The 14,861-nt window shown below is 40.6% G+C and overlaps 1 non-coding gene across 1 annotated transcript; it reads right to left on the bottom strand.

Moving 5' to 3' along the window:
* Window positions 1–10,082: 10,082 nt before the first annotated feature.
* Window positions 10,083–10,154, bottom strand: TRNAY-AUA (transfer RNA tyrosine (anticodon AUA)). The gene has a single exon. It is a non-coding gene; the product is annotated as a tRNA-Tyr (tRNA).
* Between the last annotated feature and the right edge of the window lie 4,707 nt (window positions 10,155–14,861).

Consider the following 14,861-nt stretch of genomic DNA (forward strand, 5'->3'; position numbering starts at 1 on the left):
AAGAGTGATTTGGGGGAGTCGTGCTGGGAGCCACAATGCACTCTGTGCCTCCTCCGTCGCTTTTGCATTACGTAATAGGGGCTCAAGTAATATCAGCTGACCAAGTGAACTCTGCATCTACATTTCTCTGCTTTAAACCATTACTCTCCCCCTATTTTCCTATTTCATAAGAAGCATCTCTATCTCTATCTCAGCTTTTCATTATTTCCCCTTTGTAGTTCATTTAGGGAATTAATCCATTAATTTTCTCTTCTTTCTCTTCAGCTTTCAGTTTCACTTTACACTTTCACTTTACACTTTCCCCATCTATGAAGATATCTAAGTTTCCCTCATCATCAAAACAGCAACACTTGCCTTCCGCCCATGAAAGAATAACCAGAACTGGATTTACCTTCCTGGCTGAAACAGCTAAATACCAAATAAAATATGTGAAACACAGGTTTTCAGACACTGTATATCAAGTCATGCAGAATAGTGGGCCCGTAGAGATGGAAAAGAAATGACAGCAGCCCTGTAATTTTTTCGGCTTATAGACTTTCCAGCAAAGGGGAAGAAAGACCCTGGTAAAGCACAGCTGTCTCTATTATCTCTATGAGTTGAGGTGGTAAATCTGAGAATTTGAAGGGAGGGAGGTGCAGAGAGAACTAGAGTTCACAGAGCACAGAGGAAAGAGTTGCATACAAAAAATGCTTAGAAGATCAGCAAAGGGTCCCCTTAAATCTTCAGACAAATATTTATCAGCAAATAAAAGTAACTTATCTGAGCTGAAGGAAGAAACATTCCAAAGGAGCAGAGGATTAATCTCAGGCATTCACACAGGGACAGGAATAGTTCATGTGTCCACAATCCAGAGTGTAAAGTTGCCTAATTAATGGCTCAGTGGTACAGAATCTGCCTGCCAATGTAGGAGATACAGGTTCTATCCCTGGGTCGGGAAGATCCCCTGGAGAAGGAAATGCAACCCACTCCATTATTCTTTCCTGGAGAATCCCATGGACAGAAGAGCTGGCAGGCTACAGTCAGTGGGGTTGTAAAGAGTTGGACATGACTGCATGACTGAGCATGCATGGATACAGCATTCTGATAAGCATTGCCTTAGTACTGGGGCAAGTCAACCTTAGATAGCAGGTTGCTCTGCTCTTCCCTTACAAAGATTTTTTAAAAGCCTCAAAATGCTCAAACCATTTTCAATTAACTCAGCTGAATCACAGACCAAGCAAAAATATTGAGGAATACAAAATGTCCAGTATCCAATAAGATAAGGTTCACAATGTCTGGCATCCAATTAAAAACTACCAGGCATGCAAAGAAGCAAAAAAATTGAATCATAATGAGGATAGCAATCAACCACAATCAACAGACCAAGAAATGATATAGATGACTGTATTATAGAAAAAACATTGGCAGTTATTATAAATGTATTCCGTATTTTTAAAAATATAGAGTGAGATTGACCATGTCATGTAAAAAGGACCCAAGTTGAACCTCTAGACATGGTATCAATGTCTGAGATAAAAACAAACAAACAAAATATTCTGCAGAGGATTAGCACTAGGTTAGACACAGAAGAAAATACCAGTTAAAATGAAGACAGAAAATAAAATGGAAACATATAGAGCAACAAAAGACTAAAACAGTGAACAACATAGTGAGTGGTGGGATATTTGCAAATGTTTTACTATACCTGTAATTACAGTTTCAGAAGGAGGAGAAAGAAAAAAAAATTGCAGAAACAATAGCTGAAATTTTTCCAAATTTTAACTAAACTGTATCCACAGATATATATAATTCATTCAATGAACCTCGGGAATTAAAAACATGAAAAAATCCACAAGAAAAACACATCTTAATCAAATTTCTTACAAACAATAATAAAATTTTTAAAGTAACCAGTATGAAAGATACATACAGAGAAACACATACAGAGAAACAAAGAATGCAACAAACTTCTCATTGGAAACAGTGCAAACAAGGAGTAGAACAGCACTTATAAAGTACTAGGAGAAAAAGAGGAAAGAGGAAAAAGGAAAAACTGTCAACCTAAAATTCTATTTGCAGGAAAATGCCTTTCAATAATATAATAAGCACATCATAATAAAAGCAATCAGAAGACAACCTGGGGGCTATATTAATATCATACTAAATAGGCTTGCAGATGACACCACCCTTATGGCAGAAAGTGAAGAGGAACTAAAAAGGCTCTTGATGAAAGTGCAAGAGGAGAGTGAAAAAGTTGGCTTGAAGCTCAACATTCAGAAAACTAAGATCATGGCATCTGGTCCCATCACTTCATGGGAAATAGATGGGGAAACAGTGTCAGACTTTATTTTTTTGCACTCCAAAATCACTGCAGATGGTGACTGCAGCCATGAAATTAAAAGACGCTTACTCCTTGGAAGGAAAGTTATAACCAACCTAGGCAGCATATTAAAAAGCAGAGACCAAAAAAAAAAAAAAAAAAAGCAGAGACATTTGCCAACAAAGGTCTGTCTAGTCAAGGCTATGGTTTTTCCAGTGGTCATGTATGGATGTGAGAGTTAGACTATAAAGAAAGGTGAGTGCCGAAGAATTGGTGCTTTTGAACTGTGGTGTTGGAGAAGACTCTTGAGAGTCCCTTGGACTGCAAGGAGATCCAATCAGCCCATTCTGAAGGAGACAAGTCATGGGTGTTCATTGGAAGGACCGATGCTGAAGCTGAAACTCCAATACTTTGGCCACCTGATGCGAAGAGTTGACTCATTGGAAAAAACCCTGATGCTGAGAGGGATTAGGGGAAGGAGGAGAAGGGGATGACAGAGGTTGGCATGCTGGATGGCATCACCGACTTGATGGACGTGAGTTTGAGTAAACTCCAGGAGTTGGTGATGGACAGGGAGGCCTGGCGTGCTGCGATTCATGAGGTCACAAAGAGTTGGACATGACTGAGCGACTGAACTGAACTGAACTGATATAGGTTCAAATGCCAAAATTTTTTACCAGAACTGAAGAGTGTTATTTAATAATGATGGAAGAGTCAATTTATTATGAGGACTTAAAAACTCCTAGTATTTGTGCACTTTATAACAGAATTTTGAAAATAAGTGATGCAAAAATAATAGAATACAAGGAGAAATAGAGAACTCCACAATTAGAATCAGCTATCTCATTACTCCCCTCTCAATAACAGAAGGATACATTAAATTCTTGGAGAAGGAAATGGCAATCCACTCCAGTATTCTTGCCTGGAGAATCCCATAGAGGAGCCTCATGGGCTACAGTCCATGGGGTTGCAAAGAGTCTGACACAACTGAGACTAAAACACATATTAAATTCTAGGTAAACCACAAATTTCTCATAATTCTGACTATTCCAACCTCTGTGCCTTTGTTCATACTTCCAATTGTCCAGCCCCTTGAATAATCCCTCCTACAACCTTTGAATCTATATTTCAAGGTTCTTCCTGAAAGTCACATCTTTCACAATGCCTTCAGTTCTTTTCTTGATCTAAATCACAAGGCTATTAAAAGCAAAAATGTCTTTTCAGGGATTTAAATTGTACGCAGCAGAAAATGAACCTAGCTGACTTAAACAGAAATGTAGTTTACTACATTACACATGAAAAGACATGAGGTAGTTTATAGATTTGGCAGGACATTTGGGCAGCCAAGCTCAGAAACTGGATGGGAATAACAATGCATGGTTTCCCTGGTGGCTCAGATGGTAAACAATCTTCCTGCAATGCAGGAGCCCTGGGTCCGATCCCTGGGTTGGGAAGATCCCCTGGAGGAGGGCATGTCTAGGGAGAATCCCATGGACTGAGGAGATGGTCAGGCTATGGTTCACAGAGTCACAAAGAGCTAAACACATCTAAAGTGACTTAGGATGCATGCACGTGGCCCAAATTAAGCTACAGAACTAGTCTAATGAGGGGCACTACTTGCAACTCCACCAATCACTGGACTCCATGACTTGGCACTGCTTACACTGGCAGAACTGGATCAAGGACTCTATATCAGCCCCACTGTGTTGATGCCTCTGTGATCCCTCAAAACTGAATGTCAGCCACTCTCACCACTTTGGAATAAACCTTAAAAATATATATTTATTTATTTATTTATTGGCTGTGCTGATTCTTTGTTGCTACACAGGCACTTTCTCTAGTTGCAGAGAGCAGGAACTACTCTCCTGTTGAGGTGCATGGGCTTCTTGTTGAGGTGGCTTCCCTTGTTGTGAAGCCCAGGCATGAGGGCTTCCGTAGTTGCAGTTTCCGGACTCTAAAGCGCAGGCGCAGTAGTTGTGGCCCACGGATCTAGTTGCTCCGCAGTGTGTGGAATCTTCCAAGACCAGGGATGGAACTGGTGTCCCTTGCACTGCAAGGTGAATTCTTAGCCACTGGACCACTAGGGAAGTCCTGGAATAAATCTTCTTTTGTTTATGCTTCTTTGAGTTATTAGCTTCTCATTTGAACCTGGAAGGTGTATCTAATTTGCTAAACCTAGCACATTCATCTGCACTGTAGCTGAAAGGAAATCTGAGAACATGAGTATCTTCTTTCAGCCCTCCACCATGGAAGGAAGCTTTCTTTCTCCCTATGACTTGTACTTTGGGAATCTGACCAAATAAGGAATTGGTCCCTCCACAACACAGCCAAAAAGACCTTGATAATATGTAAGATAGTGACAAAGAGTCCTCTAATGAGAGAAGTTGGGGAAAGTTAAGTGGCTTAATCATAAATCCGAAAGATGAATAAAAGCTGGCTTGACTGAAGGGTAGAAAAGGAAAATGTTATAAACAAAGGGAAGAGCATGTATAAGGACCTTCATTCCAGAAGGAGCTTGCTGTGTTCAGAAATGGAATGAAATCTGTGGACTTTGAGATGAAGCCAGGGAGTTAGGTAAAGGTTTGGTTTCTTTCTAGAGCCTTCTACCTCATGCTTAAGCCTATGAACTTTATCCTAATGACCTGATAAGCACAGTACAAGGTTAGGGTGTGGGACTAAACTTATGAAACACAAGCTTTAAAAAGATAACTCAGGTAAAGAATAAGTTGACACTCAATTGTTGAAACCATCCAACAATGAATGAGAGAGCAGTGGGGTGAGGGAGTAAAATTAGAAACTTCTAAGCAAAAAGACTTGCTTGTCTTGAACAAATCAATAACTTTCCTGAGGCTTACTCCTCATCCATAAAATGGAGGTTATTTTCCTGTATTTCTCCACCTTCTAGGTTACTGTGAGGTAAAATGAAATAGAAGATAAGATTTCAAACTGCAGAATGGTCACAAATATGATGTTCTGATAAATATTTAATGAGTGCTCAATTATTTTGCTAAGCATGGTGGAAAGTGTACAAATTTATTAAACTTAGAGGAAAACATTTTAATTTTACATTTTACAGAATGTGTCTTATTATCATTAGTACCTGGTCTCTATATTTTTAACTACACTTCTATAGGGAGGCCATATTATTCTGCAGATTGGCTAGTATACGTGGATCATTTATTGTAGTACCTATCACAAAGTAAGTACCTGATAAGTATTAAACATCATTTAGTAATAATTCATACATCATAGAAATTATTCCTGAAAAGGATGTATGTGTGTGTATTTATATTTATATATATGGGCTTCCCTCATGGCTCAGATGGTAAAGAATCTTCTTTCAATGCAGGAGTCCCAGGTTTGATCCCTGAGTTGGGAAGATTCCCTGCAGAAGGGAATGACTATCCACTCCAGTAAAGAGTCAGAGACACTACTGATGACTAACACTAACACTTAAAACACACACACACACACACACACACACACACTTATTTGGTATTGGTTCTTCATTTTGATAATTATTTAAAATTATCCAATAGAAAATGACTTTACTATCCACAGAGAAAAGGATTGGTGTTTATAAAGACAGAAAAGAGTAATGTTGTCAATATTTTATAAAGAAAAAAAAAGTTTGGATAGCCAATTTTGCATTGAGCACCTCATCACACAGGAAAGGGAATGGAATCTTTCCCCAGGTAATTTGTACCTTCAGTGTTCTTCAAATCTTAGACATACTCAGATCTGATTTTACTAAAAAATTATCCAATGATAGATATCACCTGTTAAGCTAAGTTTACTCTAGTTATCACATATATGAAGGCATAGCCCTTTGAAAGCTCATAGTAGAAATCAGTAGCTTATGGTTTCTAAGGAGACAAACATATCTACAAATATATCTACAAACATACATTTTCTGAAGTGAGAAAAAAATTGACAGAAAAGTTAGATAACACGACAAATATTTGGCATGTGTTGTACTTACTACCCAAGACTCATGACAGACGTCAATGATAAATCAGCCCTCTTTCCCTTGGAACAGTTGGTACTCTGGGAAAAAAATAAATCTTTTATTCTTGTTTTAGGTGTTGATAAAAGGTTATTAATTTGCTCATAATCGTTCTGGTAGGAGGATGAGATATATCAGAATGATTAAGAAATAGATAGCTGAAGACCTTTTTCTTTAAAAAACATCCTTGAATTTCCATCTAACAGTGGCTAATTGATGTGTTGATGAACTCATCTTTTACATTCCTAGAATCTCTCACATTCCAGGCTTATGTCAATGAGTTGTTGTTGTTTGGTCATTAAGTTTTGTCCAACTCTTTGTGACCTCAAGGATTGCAACATGCCAGGCTTCCCTGTCCTTCACCATCTCCTGGAGTCTGCTCAAACTCATGTCCATTGAGTTGGTGATGCCATCCAACCATCTCATCCTCTGTTGTCCCCTTCTCCTCCTGCCTTCAATCTTTTCCAGCATCAGGGTCTTTTCCAATGAGTCAGTTCTTAAATGAGAAATAAGGATAAATGAGTCCAAGAACAGTCCCCTGCAGACTAGCCTCCCAGAAAAGGATTTGGCTGTCTGCAAACTGTCTGGTAGCTGGCCTGTGGCTCAGTTCTCAGGGTGAGCAATCCTAGCCAAAAGTAAGGCTTGGACTTCAACATTTGGTTGAAGGACTGATGCTTTTCCAGGTGTAAACCTTGATGTTGAAAGTCCTACTGCTAGTTTGGTATATCACCTAACTGGAACTGTAAGGTCTGAACTCCAGCACCAAGGCAGAGGCTGTTTCCCACATCTTGTGAATGCTAAATGGGTAGGATACAGTTGAAGTTCAGTTTCTGCTACACTACATCATGGAATCATACCAGGAAAGAATAGTACTTAAAAGTTAAAAATGTGTAAAAGCCAGTGCTATCCATGCAGCTTACAAGCTCATGGTTTAGGGTCATCAACGTCATGTATCTGGACTTGTTAAATGAATAAACAACTGGGAACCTATATATTTGCTACTAATTCTATATCTAATAGTTTTTCCTAGTGAATACTTTCTAGTTCACCTGTTTGTGGGGTACATGTGAGTAGAGAGGTGTATGTGTATATATGTGTGTGTGTAACAATCACTCGTGTTAAAAATGTTAAGTATACCTCTATGTAAATTTTTTAATCTGGCTTATTTCCTTTTTAATATGAGATCAAACATTGAAGGTTTAAAAGCTAAGAATATAGAAAGAAGAAAGAACTTCAGAAAAGCAGGGTTTTGTTTGAAGTGAGGTAGGGTAAATGCAGAGATCAGTGTTCTGGCTTTAAACGCATCTCCCTGTCCATGCCTAGGATCTGCCTTATAAAACTTTCTAATCTACTTACTTCAGGCCATTTCTGTAGTTTCACCAGCTTCTTGCTTTGTTTTCTAAGTTCTCATCTCAATAGCTCCTAGCCAAGATCTCAATTTCTCTCTACCTAGCTTCTGTAGAGTGACAACCTGCTTAGATCACATCTGGTTTCTTCTGCAGACTCACTGGTTACCACTTTGCTCTGCTCCACACAGCAGCTCAAGTGCCACTCTCCAAAAGCAGGCTTTTTTCAACATGACTCCATTTCCATCCTGAGCAGAGGGGAGCTTCGATTTATAGTGCATGCTGATTTCCATGGTTAATTCCATTTCCACCATGGTTAATTTCAAACTACCAATATGAAATCACTGAATGTGGAGTTATAAAGAGATGTATAGCAGCAGGTAGTATATTCATTGTACACATCTAATAAGTGGAGAACACCCCAAGAGCTTAGATAACAAAGACTGCCAAATAATTATGTATTATTGAGTATTTGTTATCTGTATTTTGAGTATAATTTATCTACTTGTACGCTTATACAAGTTAAATTTTAATGATGGCTGTGTATAATAAGCAACTTGAGAGTTTCTTAAAAATTTGAGTCAGCTCTGATGAGCAGGTATGGGCTGGCCCCAGCACACCCTTGCTTCCAGAACAATACTGCTTCTATCCCACCATTCAGAAAGAGGCAAGAGAAGCAAGCGGTTTCAGGACAGGAAATGCCCAGAATGAATCATGATGGATTATCCCCCACACTTAAATTTTCTTGAAGGTCTGTCTGATAACACTACCCATACTCACATGCACACTATTATATACTCATAGGAATCAAGAGGCAGAAGCAGTCATGTTTTTGTAGCCCTGGATTGAAACTCTCATTTCTACTCTCCTCTAGCTGCTTTAAGTAAGTACACCCCATCCACTGAACCATCAGTGGTGCTGAAAGTGTGCTAAGTCCCACCACAAATTGGAGCTGTAAGGGCTTGGCTGATCTTTTCATTCTATGAATGGACGTTAGCGCCGATATCCTGAATGAGGACTTCCCTGGTGGCTCAGCGGTAAAGAATCCATCTGTAATGCAGGAGATGCGGGTTCGATCCCTGGGTCAGGATTGTCCCTTGGAGGAGGGGCTGGTAACTCACTCCACTATTCTTGCCTGGAGAATCCCATGGACAGAGCCTGGCAGGCTACAGTCACAAGGGTCAGACACAATCGAAGTGACTAAGCATGCACTCAGGCACACATGTACATCCTGAAGGAAACTGTTTAGCTTTTCACATTTTTCTACAAATGCGTATGAAAGTGTATCCTCTCCAAATTCATATTAAAATATATTAAAATGGTTTTTCTACAAATTTCTTTATTTCCAAGTACTTTCTTCTCTGTTCAGCTAAGCATTGCCTTAAAGAAATCTGAAATACTATATTAAAAGAGCCTAGGAGACTTCCCTGGTGATAGAGTAGTTAAGACTTAGAGCTTCTGTTGCAGGGGGCATGGCTTCAATTCCTGGTTGGGGAACTAAGATCCCACATGCTGCACAGAGCAGCCAAAAGAGAGGGGGGAAAAAAAAGAACCTAGGAGTGCTATAATGTTAACTTTAACCTACAGCCATAAACACGTGTATTTACCCTCCTTGTATAAACGTTCCCTGCAGCCTTTATGTATATTGTCTTTATCAACCTTCAGGGTTTTCTAAACTAGTTTACAGTCAGTATAATCATTAGAAAGCAGACTTTTTTTTTAATTAAACATATTTCATTACAATAATTAGTCTTCTGTGTGCTCATTAAGTAGAATTATCTATCATTTTGTTCTAAACATTGAATTTGTTTCACAGCCTTAAACTGTCTCAGGGATCCTCCCACACCAAGAACTTATTAACCTCAATTCCAAGGCATCCTCATTTGAACATTAATGAGCTCAGTCTTTTTTTTTTTTCTTTTTTCCTTGGAGTCACCAGTAGTCACTAGTATTACCCTAAAAGCAGTTTCACTCACTCCTTTTTGTTTAAATGACAGCATAGCTCTACAGTTTTTTAGAAACTGATTTTTCAACTGTTGTTACTAATGGATACAGCTGAGAAAATGCACACATGTAGATATGTTTTCAATTGCACACAAGTGACATTTTGATACCCACCAGCAAAAAGAGTTGAAAAATCAGTTTCTATGAAGTTTTGGAGCTAAATACTCTATATAAGCTGAGTATCTAGTATCTGAGTATCTAGTAACTAGTATGTAACTATTTACATAGTTTGCATGCATGTGAAATATAATATTTGAAATTCACAATTTATGTTATACAAGCTATATAGTCTATAAGAAAGTGAAGTCACTCAGTCGTATCCAACTCTTTGCGACCCCCTGGACTGTAGCCCACCAGGCTCCTCAGTCCATGGGATTTTCCAGGCAAGAGTGCTGGAGTGGGTTGCCATTGCCTTCTCCAGGGGATCTTCCCAACCCAGGGATCGAACCTGGGTCTCCCGCATTATAGGCAGATGCTTTACCGTCTGAGCCACCAGGGAACCAGTATAGTCTATATTTATATGTATATATGATGTATACTAGATGTTCATAATGGGCTTCCCTGGTGGCTCAGAGGGTAAAGGATCTACCTGTAATGTGAGAGACCTGGGTTTGGTCCCTGGTTTGGAAAGATCCCCTGGAGGAGAGCATGGCAACCCACTCCAGTATTCTTGCCTGGAGAATCCCATGGACAGAGGAGCCTGGCCGGCCCCAGTCCATGGAATTGCAAAGATCTGAAACACAGCTGAGTGACTAACACACTTTCACTTTTCTCTTCTTACCAGGAGTGTGACTTTGAGCAAGTAACTTTACCTCTTTGTGTCACAGTTTCCATTCCTGTTGAAAAGGAATAATAATAGCATCTTCCTCTTGATGTCAGAATGAGTTTTAGTGTTTAATCAGGGAGTAGAACCCAATGAGTGTTGAATAAAGGCTGCATTGCAGGAACTCAACCTTATACACTGTGGGAAAAATATGGGGAGTAAAGGTCAGGAAAAATTTTTAACCAGCTTCCTAGCCCTGGGTGAATGAGCAGGAGATTTCCAGAAGCTAGGCACCTCCAATTGTGCAGAAGTCTATGGAGGTTGTTGGCTCTTGTGGCTGCTGCCTCTGTGAGTTCTCAGGAGAGACCCTGGAAGTAGGCCTATATATTAAGAATTATAAAGTGCAGAATGCCAAGTTAAATTTGAATTTCAGATAAACAACAAATAATTTTGGGGGTACAAATATGTCCCAAATACTGCATGGGACATACTTAAACACCTTTTAAATATTGCTGCTTATATGAAATCCAAATTCAGCTCTATGTCTCTGTATCTTTATTTGCTGAATCTGGTAACCTTAGGCTGAGGTCACTTTTGGTCAGCAGAGGCAGCAGTTGGGATGGAGAGCGGGACATGGAAGAGGGGGAATCAAGAATAAACTGGAAACCACCAGCACCTTTGCCCCTGCCTCTCATCACCTCTAACCAGTGATGACAGAGCACAGTGGCTGCTGCTTCACTTCAGCCTCACCAGATCTCACCCAAATCTTTCCTGTACCCAGTCTTGACCTGGAACTATACAAGGGAGGGACTCCAGGAAATCAAGTTCCAGCTTAGCTACAATTGACCAAAATTCCACATTGTGGAGTAAATGGATTCTCAGGGCAGCGCCTACACGTAATACACACAAGGAATACCCGGAGGGATTCTGACAGGTGCTGCTGTCTCAGCAAGTCTGCCAGATGGCACCTTGGGCGGAGAAGGGGCATGGGATTTGGTGAAGAGCTGTGAATAAGAAGGAAGGTGTGGCGCTTACTATCAACCCACGAAAAGCGTCTTTACTGAGACTGCCTTATGAGGATAAAAAGGAACTCTTTCCAGGCAGTAGACAGCTTCCGCCAGATGGCCCAGAGCCTAAAGGGCAGGCCAGGGAAGAGTGTGATAACTTTGGGCTCTTGTTGGCCACTGGTGCCTTTGATCCTGTCTTGATGATTGCTGTTGTAATGATTACTGGACACTTTAACCTTGGTTGTGCCTTATAATCCTTTCAGTGCAGACAGAAGTGTTTGAAAATGGGCTGTGAAGAGGATGTGAAGCACTGTTTTACATACATGCTCCTAGACATGGGGATTCCTGGCAGCCAGGCAAGAGATAGATGCTACCTGAGTACCTTACTACCCAGGTCCTTGCAGGACCATTTGGCATCCGTTGTCCCTCCTCCTAGTATCAGCAGCCTAATTTTGCTTTTAAGGAGCTGCCTTTCTGTCATCCATATAAAGATTGATGTTCCTTGGCTTGGGAGTGACCATGTGATCCATGATTGCCCAATCTGATGTGTGTCTCCTGGCATAGAGACCATCACCAGTAACAACAGAAAGCAGGGTTTGATTTTCACCATCAACAAAACTATGACTAGACCACCATAATTTTCTGCCACCTAGATCCTTTAAAAAAATTATTGAACTATATTTAATTTACAATGTTGTGTTAATTTCTTCACAAAGTGACTCAGCTACACCTTACCATTTTTGTTCAGTTGCTAAGTCATGTCTGACTCTTTGAGACCCTGGACTACAGCTTGCTAGGCTTCCCTGTTCTTCCCTATCTCCCAGAGTTTGCTCAAACTCACGTCCATTGAGTCGGTGAGGCCACCCAACCATCTCTTTCTCTGTTGCCTTCAATATTTTCCAGCATCAGGGTCTTTTCCAGTGAGTCTATTTTTCTCATCAGGTGGCCAAAGTATTGGAGTTCCAGTTTCAGCATCAGTTCTTCCAATGAATATTCAGGGTTGATTTCCTTTAGGATTGACTGGTTTTATCTCCTTACTGTCCAAGGGACTCTCAAGAGTCTTTTCTAGCACCACGGTTCAAAAGCATCAGTTCTTCAGTGCTCAGCCTTCATGGTCCAACTATCACATCCGTATGTGATGACTACTGGAAAAACCATAGCTTTGCCTATACAGACCTTTGTAGGCAAAGTAATGTGTCTTCTTTCTCATATTCTTTCCCATTATGCTTTGTCATAGAAAATTGTTCCCTGTGCTATACAGTATGACCTGTTGTTTATCTTATATATAATAGTTTGCCTCTGCTTATCCCAAACTCCCAGTTCCTTCCCTCTCCCACTGCAACCACAGGCCTGTTCTCTATGAGGCTGCTGTGTTTCGTTTGTCTGTTTAAGATTTCATGTGTTTTTTTAACTTTTTAAATTGCACTGGGTGTTCGCTGCTCCGCAGCAGTGTGCAGTCTTCTCATTGCAGTTGGTTCTCTCGTTGCAAAGCATGGGGCTGTAAGGACGTGGGCTCAGCAGTTGTGGCTCGCAGGCTTAGTTGCCTCAAGGTGTGTGGGATCTTCCTGAAGCAGGGATTGAACCTGTGTCTCCTGCCTTGGAAGGTGGCTTCTCAACCACTGGACCACCAGGGAAGCCCTGAGGTTGTTTTTGTTTAATAGACATGTTGATTTGTATCTTAGATTCCACTTATAGGTGATATCATGTGATATTTCTCTTTGTCTGTCTGAGTTACCTCTCTTAGAATGATAACCTCTGGGTTCATTCATGATGCTGCAGAAGTCATTATTTCATTCTTTTTAATGGCCATGTGGAAGCCTGGCATGCTACCAGTCCATGGGGTCACAAAGAGTTGGACAGGACTGAGTGAACTGAACTGAATGGCCAAGTAATACCAACAGTATATATATATATATTTTTCTTTGCTGCATGACTTGTAGGATCTTAGTTCCTTGACCAGGGATTGAACTCATGCCCCTGCAGTGGAAGCATGGACTCCTATCCACTGGACTATGAGGGAAGTCCTGGAACAGCCCTACTTTTGACTACTTGGCATGCCTGTTCCCCTTCTGGTATTAGGTGATTACATTTTCTTTAATGAGCTATATGTCTCCAATCTCAGTCCATGCAGCGTGGGAGAGGATAATACCATTCTTACCTCCAAGGGTAAAAATGTGGCGGGAGTTTAGCCAATCTTCATATTTCATTCATAATTCAAATCAGCCCTTTGAGGTTCAGTCTTGTGATTCCTGTTGGAATGTATGGGAAAGAGAAAAGCTGCTCTCACTGGATTATTACCTCTAAAGATCCTGTGAACCTGGGTGCTCCTGGGACCATCTTATGGAACTAGAAAGTGTGAAAGCAACATCAAACAAAGAAGTAGATGGTCTATAATGAGGAGAGAGAGAATGCATCGTAATTTGAGCTTTTGGGTCCAGTTTTCAGTTAAAAGGGTCAATTCATTTCCTCCTCTTCGAGTAGGTTTGGGTTGTACACACATTTAACACAAGGCAAAGCCAAGCCTGGTGCCTAAGTGATTTGACTCATAAAGATACAGTGAGCCACTTTTAGAATTAGACAGTTTATCACTTACACAGAGAGCAATCAGAAGAGTAAGCCAAAAGTCTTTGTAAGAGTAAGCTACTCAGGTCTTTGTCCCACACAGCAAAAAAAAAAAAAAAGTAAAATGTTACTCTCTCAGTCATGTCTGACTCTTTTTAACCCAATGGACTACAGTCTGCCAGGCTCCTCTGTCCATGGGATTCTCCAGGCAAGAATACTGGAGTGGATTGCCATTTCCTTCTCCACGGGATCTTCTTGACCCAGAGATCGAATTCAAGTCTCCTGTATTGCAGGCAGATTCTTTACCATCTGAGACACCAGGGAAGCCTCACACATGAAAAAGGATGACATCAAAACAAAAGGAGCCAGATGAATGAAACCCAGGTTGTGAAATACACTGTTGCTGAAGAGCCCATTCTAGCAGGCAACTACTGAGTTTTCTATGCTGCATCTCAGTTCTGGGGAGACTGTAGCAAAAGTCTTACACTTCATCTGAAGCCCAGGGGGCAAGGAGGGAGATAGGAAGGCAGGCGATCCATGGCCTTATAGCTGTTTCTTACAGACCTTTCATCCCCTCGTGAACCTGAGGAAGCACAAGTTCTTCTACCAAGACTCAGATAAGCTGTGACTTGAGCCTTTGCCTCTGTGGATGCATGCTAGGTGTCCAGAGCACCAGGATGAACTGTTCCCTCAAATGTCCATCTTCTGTTGTGGACATTTGTCCTTGTTTTTGTCAACAGTACAGGAATCTGCTTCTAAAGTTCAGGACTTCTTCCCTCCTTGAAAAAGAGCCCATCTCCCATTACAGAGGTTAACAATGTTAGATGCTTTCTAAAGACCTTTGCAGTTGGGATTAAGCAAGTTATACACATCT

Source organism: Odocoileus virginianus, chromosome 15 (assembly GCF_023699985.2).
Source record: "Odocoileus virginianus isolate 20LAN1187 ecotype Illinois chromosome 15, Ovbor_1.2, whole genome shotgun sequence".
Lineage (NCBI taxonomy): Eukaryota > Metazoa > Chordata > Mammalia > Artiodactyla > Cervidae > Odocoileus > Odocoileus virginianus.